Source organism: Rana temporaria, chromosome 1 (genome assembly GCF_905171775.1).
Source record: "Rana temporaria chromosome 1, aRanTem1.1, whole genome shotgun sequence".
Classification (NCBI taxonomy): domain Eukaryota; kingdom Metazoa; phylum Chordata; class Amphibia; order Anura; family Ranidae; genus Rana; species Rana temporaria.
In genome coordinates this window covers 449,327,961-449,342,730 of record NC_053489.1, presented here as the reverse complement: position 1 = coordinate 449,342,730, position 14,770 = coordinate 449,327,961, and positions in this window count along the sequence as shown.

Genomic DNA, 14,770 nt, shown 5'->3' with positions numbered 1-14,770 from the left:
TGGAGAGAGAAATAGGGGAGATGGAGAGAATAGGAGAGAGAGAGAGAAAAGGAGGAGAGAGAAAGAGGAGAGAGAGAGAGAAGTGGGAGAGTGAAAAGAGGGAAAGAGAGAGAGAAGGGTGAGGAGAGAGAAAGGGGAGAGAGAGAAAAAGAGAGATGTATGGGAGAAGGAGGGAGGAGAGAGAAAAGGGAGAGAGAGAGAAAGACGTGGGAGAAGGAGAGAGAGAAGGGAGAAAGGAAAACGTGGGGGAGGGATAGAGAGGTGGGGGAGGGAGAGAGAGAAGGGGGAGAAGGATAGAGAGAGGATTGGGAAGAAGTAGAAAGAGAGAAGGGGAGAAGAGAGAAAAGGGAGAGAGAGAGATGTGTGGGAGAACGAGAGCGAATGGGAGAAAGAGGGAGAGAGAGAAGTGGGGGAAAGAGAGAAGGGGAGAGAGAGGGGGGGGGGAGAAAGATAGTGATAAGGGGAAAGGGAGAGGGAGGGAGGAGAGAGACAAGGAAGAGAGAAAGAAAGATGTGGGATGAAAGAGAGAGAAGGGGAGGAAGAGAGAGAGATAGGGAGAAAAAGAGAGAGGAGGAGGAGAAAGAAAGAGAGAGAGGGAGAGAAAGAGAAGCATGAGAGGGAGAAGGGGGGAGAGAGAGAAGGGATAGGATTGATAAGGGGGAAGAGAAAGAAGTGGGAGAAGGGAGGAGAAAAAGAGAGAGAGAAGGGGAACAGGGAGAGAGAATGGGGAGACGGAGAGAGGGAAGGGTGAAAGGGAGAGAGAAGGAGGAGAGGGAGAGAGAAGGAGATGAGGGAGAAGGAGAAAGAGAAGGGGAAGAGAGGAAAAGAAGTTGGGGAAGGAGAGAGAGAGAGAAGGAGAGAGAAAGAGAGAGGGAAATGGGGGAGGGAGAGAGATAAGTGAGAGAGAGAGAGATGGGGAAAAGAAGGAGAGAGAGAAGGGGAGAGAGGGGGAGAGAAGGATAATAAGGAGAGAAAGAAAGTGGAGAAGGAGAAAGGAAGGGGGAGAAAGAGAGAGAGAGAAAGAAGGGGAGAGAGAATTGAAGAATGAGAGAGAGAAGGTGGAGAAAGAGAAAGGGAGAGAGAAAGAAATTGGGAGGGAGAGCGAGCAGAGGGAGATGAAGAGAAATAAGGGGGAGAGAGAGAAGGAGAGAGGGAGAGAAAGAAGGGGGAGAGGGAGACAGAGAAGTGGGTAAGGGAGAGAGATAAAATTAAGAGTGTGAGAAGGGGGAGAGGGAGGGAAAAAAGGGAGGGAGAGAGGCCAGAGAGGGAGATAGAGAATAGGTAAGGGAGAGAGATAAAAGGAAGAGTAAGAGAAGGGGGAGAGGGAGGGGAAATAGGGGGAGAGAGAGATAAAAGGAAGAGGGAGAGAGTGAAGGGGGGGAGAGAGAAGGAAGGAGGGAGAGAAGGCAGAGAGGGAGATAGAGAATGGGGTAAGAGAGAGAAAAGGGAGAGGGAGAGAGAGAAGGGGGAGAGGGTGGCAAAGAAGGGGGTAAGAGAAAGAAGTGGGAGAGAGATAACAATAAGAGGGAGAGAGTGAAGGGAGAGAGAGGGCAGGAGAGAGAAAGAAAAGAGACAGAGAGATATGGGTTGGGATGGAGAGGACAAGGAGTAGAGAGAGAGGTGGAAAGAGGAAGTGAGAAAGGGGAGAAGGAGTGAGAGAAGGGGGAGAAGGAGAAAGAGAAGGAGAGAGAAAGAAAGAAAGGAGAAGAGCAGTGGCGGCCCGTCCATAGGGGCGCCCGGGCGCCGCCCCCCATCCCACAGTCAGTAAAAAAAAAAAAAAAAAAAAAATTTTTTAAGTCTGTCCCTTTAAGAATTTTTTTTCCCAAAAACGGGCTTTATGTGCTCTGTGTCCGCGCGCCGGACGCCGGGAACAGTGCTGTTGGAGTAGCGCCACGTCTGTGCAATCACGGGATTGCAGACGCGGCGCTACATTGGCACAAAAAATATGCCATTGTGGCGTTCTCCATCGCGCCACTCGCTTCCGGCGCGATGGAGTGTATTGTTATGGCCGGGCGGGTGTATACACTGTCTGTGTGCACCCGCCCCGTCTCTGTGCTCGTTCTGACGTCACTGGAAAAACAGGAAGTGACGTCGGGTCAGCTCGAGCTCAGTGCGCCCGACCGTGGAAGAGGTAAGCCTGCCTGTCTCTACATCGGCGGCCGCTTCACAGCATCCAACCCCTCCCGCTATTTCCACAAACTATTTTCGTATTCGGCGGCCGGCCCCCCCCCCCGCTTATTGAAACATTATTTTCTATTTAATATTCGGCGGCGGCCCCCCCCCGCTTATTCAAACTTTTTTTTTTATCTAACATTTTAATATTTTATTTTATATTAGTTAAATATATTAAGCTTATTAACAGTTTATTTTTTATATTTAATTCAATTTAGCATTAAGTATAAAAAAAGTTTTTTTTTTAATAACTGGGGGGGGGGTGGTCTGGTGGGGTAGTGTTACCGCCCGCTGTAGTGTTACTTGTGCTGTAATGAATTTTTACATAGAAAAGAAATGTTGTTAATAAATGGGTAAATGAATTATAAAAAAAAGATTTTTCCAATAACGGTTATTAAAAAAATCTTTTTTTTATAATTAATTTACCCATTTATTAACAACATTTCTTTTCTATGTAAAAATTCATTACAGCACAAATAGCGGGCGGTAACACTACCCCACCAGACCACCCCCCCCCCACAGTTACTTAATGTGCAGGGAAAATATCGGCCGTCAACACCACCCCACCCCCCGCTTGCAAATTGTCCTGCGACTTGGGACTGGAAAGTTGCAGGATAAGTTGGACCCGATGATTTCCAATGAGAACTGTTCATATCTGTGCAACTTTGAAGTAGTCCCTGCATTACTTTTGTCCCACCTTGATGTGACTTGAGGTCCATAGACCTCCAGAATACATAGGCATTGCTTCAAGTCGCTGCAAAATCGCACCAAAAAATTGTGGCAGAATCTTGCGACTTTCAGGCTAATGCAGTCTGAAAGTTGCACAATTCTACTGCAATTCTGATGTGACTTAAAGGAGTTCTCTGAGCTAAAACTTTTAACCCCCGCTGTGCCCGGGCTGTAAAACTATACAAAATAAACGTTCACTTACCTGCCTACGATCCCCCGTTGTTCCGATATCGCCGTCCCGTTCTCCGGTCCCGGTCTCTTCCACTTCCTGGGGGTCGGTGACTCACAGTGCGCTCAGCCTATCAGCGGCCGCAGCAATGTCCCGTCGCGACCGCTGATAGGCTGAGCGCACTGTGAGTCACCGACCCCCCAGGAAGTGGAAGAGACCGGGACCGGAGAACGGGACGGCGATATCGGAACAACGGGGGATCGTAGGCAGGTAAGTGAAAGTTTATTTTTTATAGTTTTACAGCCCGGGCACAGCGGGGGTTAAAAGTTTTAGCTCAGAGAACTCCTTTAAAGCAATGCCTGTGTATTCTCGAGGTCTACGGACCTCAAGTTGCATCAAAGTGGGACCAAAGTAATGCAGGGACTACTTTGAAGTCGCACAGATATGAACGGTTCTCATTGGAAACGACTTATCATGCAACATTTAAGTCCCAAGTCGCAGGACAAGTAATTCCTGCAGTCTCTGGTAATCTTGTGCAGTATGTCCGCAGTCTCTGGTAATCTTGTGTAGTATGTCCGCAGTCTCTGGTAATCTTGTGTAGTATGTCCGCAGTCTCTGGTAATCTTTTGCAGTATGTCCGCAGTCTCTGGTAATCTCCTGCAGTATGTCCGCAGTCTCTGGTAATCTCCTGCAGTATGTCTGCAGTCTCTGGTAATCTTGTGCAGTATGTCCGCAGTCTCTGGTAATCTTGTGCAGTATGTCCGCAGTCTCTGGTAATCTTGTGCAGTATGTCCGCAGTCTCTGGTAATCTTGTGTAGTATGTCCGCAGTCTCTGGTAATCTTTTGCAGTATGTCCGCAGTCTCTGGTAATCTCCTGCAGTATGTCCGCAGTCTCTGGTAATCTTCTGCAGTATGTCCGCAGTCTCTGGTACTCTTGTGCAGTATGTCCGCAGTCTCTGGTAATCTTGTGCAGTATGTCCGCAGTCTCTGGTAATCCTGTGCAGTATGTCCGCAGTCTCTGGTAATCCTGTGCAGTATGTCCGCAGTCTCTGGTAATCTTGTGCAGTATGTCCGCAGTCTCTGGTAATCCTGTGCAGTATGTCCGCAGTCTCTGGTAATCCTGTGCAGTATGTCCGCAGTCTCTGGTAATCTTGTGCAGTATGTCCGCAGTCTCTGGTAATCCTGTGCAGTATGTCCGCAGTCTCTGGTAATCTTGTGCAGTATGTCCGCAGTCTCTGGTAATCTCCTGCCCATTTCGAGTCCTTCATTACTAACAGTGTCATATTTTAGTTTGTTTGCACCGATCTGTAAGGCTGCGCTATATACCATGATTTGTGATGCTGGGGCTATATACTCTGTGCTGTGACGCTGAGCTGTATACTCCTGACATTGAGTGGAATACAGGGGACGGAGTGGTGGATTATATAAGGGGTGTGGCTTATGAGAAGTGGGAGGGACCAAATGTGGAAGGGCGGGGTATTGCGCCCCCCCATCATAAAACTTCACCAGCCGCCACTGGAGAAGAGAGGGAGAGAAATATTAAAGAGAGAGTGAGAAGGGGAGAGAGAGAAAGGGGGAGAAAGAAAGAAGTGGGAGAATGAGATAGAGTGAAGGGGAGAGAAAGAGAGAAGAATAAATGTGGGGGGGGGGGGGGACAGACAGAATGGGAGAAAGAGAGAAGAGGAGAAAGAAGGAGGAGAGAGAGAGAATTGGGAGAGTGAAAAAGGGAAAAGAGAGAGAGAGAGAGAGAGGGAAAGAAGAGAGAGATAAGAGAGAGTGAGAGAAGGGGGGAGAAAGAGAGAGAAGTGGGAGAAGGAGAGAGAGAATGAGAAAAGGAGAAGGGGAAGGGGAATGGGGAGAGAGAGAGAATATGAGAGGGAGAGAGAGAAGGGGAAGATAAAGAAAAGGGAGAGGGAGAGAAAAAATGGGAAAAAGAGAGAGAAAGGGTGAGAGGAAGAGAGATAATGTCCCTCTGCCCCCTCTCTCTCTCCCTGCCCCTCTCCTCTCTCTCTCTCTTCCCTCCCCCGCGTTCTCTCTCTGCCCGTTCTCTCACCCTTCTCCCCTCTTTCTATCTCTCTCCCTGCCCCCTCTATCTCTTTTCCCCTTAAGCTTTTATATCTCGCTCCCTGCCCCTCTCTTTCTCCCTGCCCCTTTTCTCTTTCTCTCTCTCTCCCTGCCCCCTCTTTCTCCCTTACGCTCCTCTCTCTCACTCCCTGCTCCTCTCTCTTTTCCCGCCCCTCTCTCTCCCTGCTACCCCTCTCTTTCTCCCTGCCCCTTCTCTCTTTCTCTCTCACTCCCTGCCCCTCTCTCTCCCTGCCCCACTTTCTCTCTCCCCCTGCTCCCTCTCTCTCAGTCCCCTCTATCTTCCCCTGTTCCCCTCTCCCTTCTCCTGCCCCCCTCTCTTCCCCTGCCACCCTTTCTCCCCACCCTCTCTTTCTTCCTGCCCATTGCTCTCTCCCTGCTCCCTCCCTCTCTGGCCCTGCTCCCCCTCCCTCTCTCCTTGCCCCCCTCTCTCTACCTGCCCCCGCCCCCTCTCTCTCTCTCTCTCTCTCTCTCTCTCTCTCACTCTGCCCTTTCACTGTCTCTGCCCCTCTCTCTTTCTCCCTGCTCTCTCTCTCTCTGCCTGCTCCCCCTCTCTTTCCATCTCTCCCCCTGTCCTCTCTCTCTTTCTCTGCCCCTCTCTCTGCCAGCACTGGAAATAGTTTTACCCCATTCTGTTTATTAAACTCCTACCTTCTCCTACCTATAGATGTGATGTATAACAGTATAACAAAATGACATTACTAACGTCATCCACTTAAAGTGGTATTAAACTCCAAAGCAAGCATTTATTATATTGCAGCTTACCAATTTTTAGATGTGGTGGCTGCATTAGTTTTATTTTTAGGTTTTCTTTTATTTTCACCTGGTGATCCTGCTAGTACGTCTATTGTTTTTTTAGAAGAACGAGCTGTCTTGCAGATGTAGCAGTTGGAGACTTGAGACAAACTGTTTGACACTGGCAAAGTTGCTTACAATGATCAGTTTTAATTTATTTATGTAAAACCTTTATCCCAAAAGGAAAAAAAATGTTTGCTGTAACTGATTATAAAGTGTGAGCTGGAGTTTGACTACAATTTGTTTAGTGTACCTAAATCTACTAGTACAGCTAACTAGCTCCATGCCCCTCAGACTGCTGTCCAAATGTGTCTCTGTTGCTCCTTCATCCTGAATGGGGGCACTCTAATATAAGAGGTGTGCTACTGAGCAGACCACCAGGTGAAAAAAAGAAAATTAAAAGCCTAAAAAAAAAGAAAATGAATGCAGCCACCACATCTAATTATTGGTAAGCTGTAATATAATAATTTTTTGGTTTAATACCGTTTTTGTTTGTTCCATGATGTTGTTAATATTTGCACTGGATTTGTATTTCTCTCCATTCACAGCCTGAGCCCTTGTACCCTAATGGCTCAAGGTGAGGGGGCAATAAAATATGAGGAAAGAAGGGACACGCCTCCCCTCCTCCCATCCCCAGGTGTCTCTTCTTTAATTGCCCCTACCTTATTATTGCCTGCCTGCTCTGCTGTATATAAGGGCTCCTCGTTATTTTCAGCCTGAGCTTCTGATTGGCTACCCGCAGCTTTTTTTATTATTGGTTGAATCTGAGAAGATATCTCTTTGTCTACTGTAGTCAAAGAGATATCTCAGATTTAACCAATAATAAAAGAAAAGGCTGTGTGCAACCAATCTAAGGCACAGGCTGTGAGTGGAGGAACCCTTTGCATTTCCACAGACACAGTTTAATACTGTACAAGTGGAAGGGACTCAGGGAGTGCTAAAAGTCCACTGGTTATGGGCACAAATGACTTTCCTTGCCCAGGCGCTGACAACCCACACTATGTCAATGATGGGAACAAGCAATACTAGGACCTGTATACTATAAGGTCCCATTAAACAAGGTGAGAGTACAACTGGTGATGTGCGGGAATCATGGTGAAGAGCATATAAGTGAAATTGCAGTTTTGGGTGAAGTGTGTTCCAGAGGAGTGGGGGTGCAAGGTTTTTCTGACAATTTTGGATAAATTAAAACATGGAATACACATGGGCACTGCATTTTTGAACATTTCTTTTCGGATTTTTGGACTAACGGTTTATTTATGCTATATGCACTATATATTAAGTGGGATCAATTTAAGTTCTTCCTGTGCGATTTATACAGATACTATCAAGGACATGTATCAGAGCGTTTATGAAAATGTATATAATAGTGACATTCATGGATTCATTGTTCTCTCTCCCTTTCTCTCGCCCTCTCTCTCTCTCTCATGCAGCCACTCTCTCTCCCTGCCCCTCTCTCTCTCTTTTCTCCTTCCACTCCTCTTTCTCTCTCCCTGCCCCCTCACTTTCTCCCTGCCCCCTCTCTTTCTCCCTGCCCCCTCTCTCTCTCTCCCTGCCCCCTCTCACTCCCTCCCTGCCCCCCTCTCTCTCTCTCCCTTTCCCTGCCCCCTCTCTCTCCCTCTCCATGCCCCCTTTCTCTCTCCCTCTCCATGCCCCCTTTCTCTCTCCCTGCCCCATCTCTTTCTCCCTGCCCCCTCTCTTTCTCCCTGCCCCCTCTCTCTTTCTCTCTCTCTCCCTGCCCTCTCTCTCTCCCCTTGCACCCTCTCTCTCTCCCTGCCCCCTTTTCACTCCATCCCTGCCCCCTCTCTCTCTGCCCCTCTCTCCCTCTCCCAGTCCCCCTCTCTCTCTCCCTCTCCTTGCCCCACTCTCTCTTCCTGCTCCTTCTCTTTCTTTCTCTCTCTCTCTCCCTCTCCTTGCCCCACTCTCTCTTCCTGCCCCTTCTCTTTCTCTCTCTCTCTCTCTCCCTCTCCTTGCCCCCACTCTCTCTCTCTACCTGACCCTCTCTCTCCCTCTCCCTGCCCCCTCTCTCTCCCCCTCTCCTTGCCCCACTCTCACTCTCCCTGCCCCCCTCTCTCGTTCTCTCGCTCTCTCTGCCTGCCCCCACTCTCTCTCTCCCTGCCCCTCTCTCTTCTCCTGCCCCCTCTCTCTCCCCCTGCCGCCTCTCTCTCCCCTCTCCTTGCCCCACTCTCATTCACCCTGCCCCCTCTCTCTTTCTCTTGCTCTCTCTGCCTGCCCCCACTCTCTCTCTCCCTGCCCCTCTCTCCTCTCCTGCCCCCTCTCTCTTCCCCTGCCCCCTCTCTCTCTCCCTGCCCCTCTCTCTTCTCCTGCCCCCTCTCTCTTCCCCTGCCCCCTCTCTCTCTCTTTTCCTTCCCCCTCTATTCCCCTGCTCTCGCTCTCTCTCTCTCATATATACTTTAATTTTAATAATATCATTTTTACTTAATGGCAGTCCTCTTATCCTGAAAATGCTAATTGCCTGGCTGTTCTGTTGATCCAATATTAGTATTTCTGAGTAGTATTTCTGAGTTACTGACCTAAAGCAAGCATTCTATAATTGAATTCTGACTTTATTCTGCCTTTACTTGCTGCATGCTTGTTACAAGCCAGTACTGCAGCCAGAGACAACCAAGCAACTAGCATATGTAAAGAGAGGTCAGCGAATGGCAGTGTCTATATTTCACTCGGCACAGATTTCCCTTAGTACAGCAAATCTGACAGGAATAGCTCTTGTTCATTTTAATCAAGGCTGATGTGTAAATACCAATACAATACGGTAATGGTAATGTAAACACAGTATTTCCTAGTCATCAGATCTAATGTTCAATATTAATTAATTGACATGCCATCCTCTAGGGCGCCAATGGGGGTTTGCAAACTGATTGTTGCTTGTCAGCTAGAATTTTTTTCTTTCTGTACTTAAATATATTTTACATATCCTGGAGTTGTAGCTGGAAGTTTACTCTATAGACGAAACAAAGACATTTTAGAATTATTAAAACATTGTATTTAAATTTTCTGTGGCACTTAGAGAACGTCTCCCATCAGACCCTATCATAGAAAAGTGTGTGACGCACTGCTCAAGTGCATAGTGACACAGAGGGGTTTCCCGGGCTAAAGAGTGTGAAATGAAAGAGGTAACATGTATGCCCTGCAGGTTGAAGAGGGCAAGTCCTGTCAGGTGAATAAGAACAAGGCCTGACCTATCTGAATGTTGGCACAGGAATACAGAAATGGCTGCCAGTGTGTTCCCTCCAAGGTTTAACCCTTAACAACAAGTATTAATAGGACTTATGAGTAGGTGTTACATGGATTTACAGGGATGGGTTCTGAGAAAGTTTACAAGGAGCATAGGGAGGTGATATAAGGATATACCATAGTAATCTGCAGATATATAATTTGATGCTGTGACACATGTTTGTTTATTCATTAAGCATTGGATTAATCAGCTCAAATAATTGATAGGATTATGTTTAGCCTATCTATCTATCTATCTATCTATCTATCTATCTATCTATCTATCTATCTATCTATCTATCTATCTATCTATCTATCTATCTATTTATCCAACGTACTGTAAATAAAACATTTACTCCTTTGCTGTGCGTTAACGCATGTGTGTTAAAACATGTTAACCTGTGCTGTGCTAAGGCAGCCCATTGAAAATTATTGGAATAAAAGGAAATCTAAGGTCACATCATACACTTTCATAATTATAAAATCAACATTGTAATACCAATACAAACAATAGTTATATTTGACAATCCAATATAAGCTTACTTAAAGTGGTTGTAAACCTAGTTACGCCACTTGTACCTACAGTTAAGCCTTATTAGGAGCACGGTTTAGGAGATATTTACCATATATGCTTGCACCAATGTCATTGGTGCCTGTCCTGTAAAGAAACGGCCCTTCACTAGCAAGTGCCATGATTGTCGGCTCCCACATGCATGTGTGGGAGAGACGTCACACGACTCTGGACAGTCACAGAGTTGGAGTCCGTGGCCCCAGAAAGAAGAGGGGCAAAGATTAGTGTGACCACCAGCGTGGAGAACGCAGGTTTTGTTTGACGGTAAGTGCCACATAATGGGCTAACCCATTATGCTTTTACTTTGTAGGGGAAAGCAGGGGAAAAAAGGAAGAAAAACCCATCATCTTCTTTCATGTTGTGAGTTCTGCCTGTCCGCTGGTCATCTCTTTCCACAACTTCCTGGATTCCCTGCATGCTTTGCAGTTTCTCCTCTGTTGTTTACTTTCAATGTTTAAGAACTACATATCCCATGGTACCTTGCTGCCTGCAAGCATTGATTCCTGTACTAACTCTGCCTCCTGAAACTCCTCCTCTCAGCACCTCTGTAGTTTTTATCAGGCAGGCACTGTGATTTTCATGACACAGCAGTGTCTACCGTATATACTCAAGTATAAGCCGACCCGAATATAAGCAGAGGCACCTAATTTTAACAAAACAAAAAAAATTAAAAAGTCTATTGACTCGAGTATAAGCCTAGGGTGTCCATCTGCATGCCTCACTGTGCCTCACTTTGCCTCACTGTGTCCATGTGCATGCCTCACTGTGTCCATGCCTCACTGTGTCCATGCCTCACTGTGCCCATGCCTCACTGTGCCCATGCCTCACTGTGTACATGACTAGACTGATGTTTAATATGGGAGTCTATGGAAGGGGTGCCCGGCTTTGAAAAATTGGTGCTCCCCAGCTGTAGATCTCCCAGACAACAAACTTAGCATACTTGTAGAGAAGAAATGGGGCTACATGTGTGCTAAGTTCCGGGTCCAATGGACCTACGACTGGCTGGTACCGGGTCCCCAAATCACCAGAGAAATTACTGTTTAACATGGGAGTCTATGGAAGGGGTGCCCAGCTTTGAAAAATCGGTGCTCCCCGGCCGTAGGTCCCCCGGACAACAAACTTTGCACACTTGTAGAGGAAGAGTGGGGCTACACCCGGTACCGGGTCCTCAAATTCCGGGAGATCAGGCGCAAAAATGGGGCTCGAAGGGGGCATTTTCAGCACAAAAAAATGTGCTGAAAAACTCAGCTTATACTCGAGTATATACGGTAATCTCAGGGCTTAGTGAATACATGTCACAGAATTTAAGGAAGTAAATGTGTAGGGATCTTCACAAAAGTAATTTACAAACTTCAAGCTTGTTCAAATCTATAGGAGTAGGCTAGAAATATTTAAAATACAATGTAGAAAATATTATATGATTGTAGATTTGATCATAGATGCACTTTAAGGTGATTAAGCTCATAAGAGCACAATGTCCTACCATGAAGTTGTGGCACACTACATCCCAGGTGCTCTGACGTAGTGCATTGGAGTGCATGATGAGCCCTACATTTTTGGATTTTTGGGACTATAGTAATCAATAAAAATTGTAAGGTATTTTTAGCTTTTTTTGGTTAGCATGTTTTTATTAAGGTATCCATAAGATAAAATATAGTTTATTGATTAGAAATAAAATCAGTTTAGATGGTAAAACATTGCACTTGTTTGATACTTCTGCATTTCATCTAGGTATTTTTACAAAAAGTCTGATGAAAGCGGTCAGTGGTATTAGTAATACTGAGAATAAATAAGCTACAACCACTATAGGGGTTATTTACGAAAGGCAAATCCACTTTGCACTACAAGTGCAAACTATGGGGGTTATTTACTAAAGGCAAAGTGGATTTGCCTTTCGTAAATAATTGCACTGAAAATGCACTTGGAAGAGCAGTTGCTGTAAATCTGAGGGGTAGATCTGAAATGAGGGAAAGCTCTGCGAATTTTATCATCCAATCATATGCAAGCTAAAATGCTGTTTTTATTCTCCTTGCATGTCCCCCTTGGATCTACAGCGACTGCACTTCCAAGTGCACTTTCAGTGCAATTTCAAGTGCACTTTGCACTTGTAGTTTGCACTTGTAGTGCAAAGTGGATTTGCCTTTCGTAAATAACCCCCATTGTGTGCATGATATTTTGCATTGGTCCATGCCTGTTACAACATCTCTTTAAGCACGGTATTGACTTGGGGGGTTATTTACGAAAGGCAAATCCACTTTTGCACTACAAGTGCAAACTACAAGTGCAAAGTGCACTTGAAATTGCACTGAAAGTGCACTTGGAAGTGCAGTTGCTGTAGATCCAAAAAGGACATGCAAGGAAAAGAAAAAACAGCATTTTAGCTCACATGATTGGATGATAAAATCAGCAGAGCTTCCCCTCATTTCAGATCTACCCCTCAGATTTACAGCGACTGCACTTCCAAGTGCACTTCCAGTGCAATTTCAAGGGCACATTGCACTTGTAGTATGCACTTGTAGTGCAATGTGTATTTAGTAAATAACCCCCCTGGACTCGCTGATTATGCTAAAAGAATGAACAGCATTAAAAAATAATGCCTATAAAAACAGCAAATGATCTTTAAAACAATATTTTCACACAATTTTCACCAATGATTCACACATTTTTCAATAAAATTTTGTTAAAATGTGTGTGAAATAATTTATAACTAGATTAACAATGATAACGATAACATTTGCGTTTTATGTCTAAAAATAATGTTATCATTTCATTAAAGATTTTAATGCATGGATCTACCTTGATATAATAAGTATGTAATCAAATAGATTTTTCACTAATTTGTATGTATAGATCAATTGGCAAAGATTATCACACTAACTTTCATTCCAGAATACACCTTCTGGTTGGTGTTAACTGTGAGGTTTTATGAGGTGTCTACTGAGGAGGGCAGAAAACAAGTTCTTTTCCAGGTGGTGCTAAAATTACAATAATGAAACAAAATAAGAATTTATGAGCAGTAAAGGCTTACAGTGATTACGTGTCTATTTCATATAAAAAATATATATATAATTCCACACTTGTACAAATTTATGGTATGTAAACTAGAACACTTTGATGAGAAAAATGTTTGTTATAAAATTATAAATGCAATTAAAAAATGTACCCTACTGTGTGTTACAAGTACTGGTACCCTTTAAAATATGCACTCATACAGTGTCCATGCAGTGGCCTCTCAATAAAGTTTCCTTAAAATGTATTGTAATATTTTTGAAAGTAGACTGACATTGTTATCCTGCCAGAGCATAAGGCTAGGTTGACACTAGCCTGCACTGTAAAATGCAGCATTCTCTGGCAGAGAGCTGAGCACCTCATCACACTGCTTGTTTTTTTATTTATTTGAAGTGTCACCTAGTGACACTTCATTCATGCCACCGCTCAGCAACGCAACACACCATGGCACGGTGGCATGCAGTGCCATCCTGTGCAATCCGGAATAATGTTGTACCAGCATTTTGGTGTGAATATGTATTGGTTGAGGTATGAAGGGTAACAACGAAACCATCAACGATCGCGCATACTATCTAAATGGGACTTTGAAAGCACTAAATACAAAATATAAGATTATTGTTAAAATAAAACAATTGTACTTTATTCCATATACAATTGTTTTCTATGTGTTGCATTAACCTGCAATTATCCAGTGCTAAAAACCACTGGTCATCACACATAGTGTGAATGAGCCCTAGGAGGTAAGATGGTTTTATGTGTGCATTACACAGTTTACTGATCAGGTGGGGATGGGGCAGATCCTCAAAGAAATTACGCGGCGTATCTCTTGATACGCCGCGTAATTTCAAATTTTGCGCGTCGTATCTTTGTTTTGGTATCCCCCAAACAAGATACGACGGCATCTGTGTTAGATCGGACAGGCGTACGTCTTCGTACGCCGTTGGATCTTAGATGCAATTTTTCGGCGTCCGCTGGGTGGCGTTCACGTCGTAATCCGCGTCGAGTATGCAAATTAGCTATTTCCGATGATCCACGAACGTACGAGCGGCCGTTGCATTTTTTTACGTTATTTCAGTTCAGCTTTTTCCGGCGTATAGTTAAAGCTGCTATCTGGTGGCGTACTCAATGTTAAGTATGGCCGTCGTTCCCGCGTCTAATTTTGAAAATTTTACGTCGTTTGCATAAGTCATCCGTGAATGGGGCTGGACGCCATTTACGTTCACGTTGAAAACAATGACGTCCTTGCGACGTCATTTAGCGCAATGCACGGCGGGAAATTTTAGGGACGGCGCATGCGCAGTTCGTTCGGCTCAGGGACGCGCTTCATTTAAATGAACACACGCCCCCTACCCGCCCAATTTAAAATCCGCCGCGAGAGATACACTATGCCGCCGTAACTTACGGCGCAAATTCATTGAGGATTCAAACCAAAGCCAGGTAAGTTACAGCAGCGTAGCGTATCTCACATCTGCGCCGGGCGCATCGGAGGTACGTGGATCTACCCAGGTATCTTTAACTAAAGAGAAATAGGATATCCATTTTGCAAGAGAAATGTTCTAGGTGAATGAATTTAAACTCTGCTGGCTTCCATTACTTCCATCATCCAATCAGGTGCAAGGAAAAATGTTATGTTTTTTTTTATAATTTTTTTTATTTCCCTTGCACATGATTGGTTATTCTTTGCAAAGCCAAGCTAAATGAAAATTCCCTTGCAAAAAATACTCAATCAACTGCAAAAAACACAGGGGCAGATCCACATACATCTGCGTGGGCGCAGCGTATGTGAGATACGCTACGCCGCTGTAACTTACTTTGCTATTCTTTGAACCCTGTAAGTTACGGTGGCGTAGGGTATCTCTCGCGGCGTAAGGGCGCGGAATTCAAATGTGGCGAGTAGGGGGCGTGTTTCATTTAAATGAAGCGCGTCCCCGCGCCGAATGAACTGCGCATGCCCCGTCCGTCAAAACTCCCAGGGTGCATTGCTCCAAATGATGTCGCAAGGACGTCAT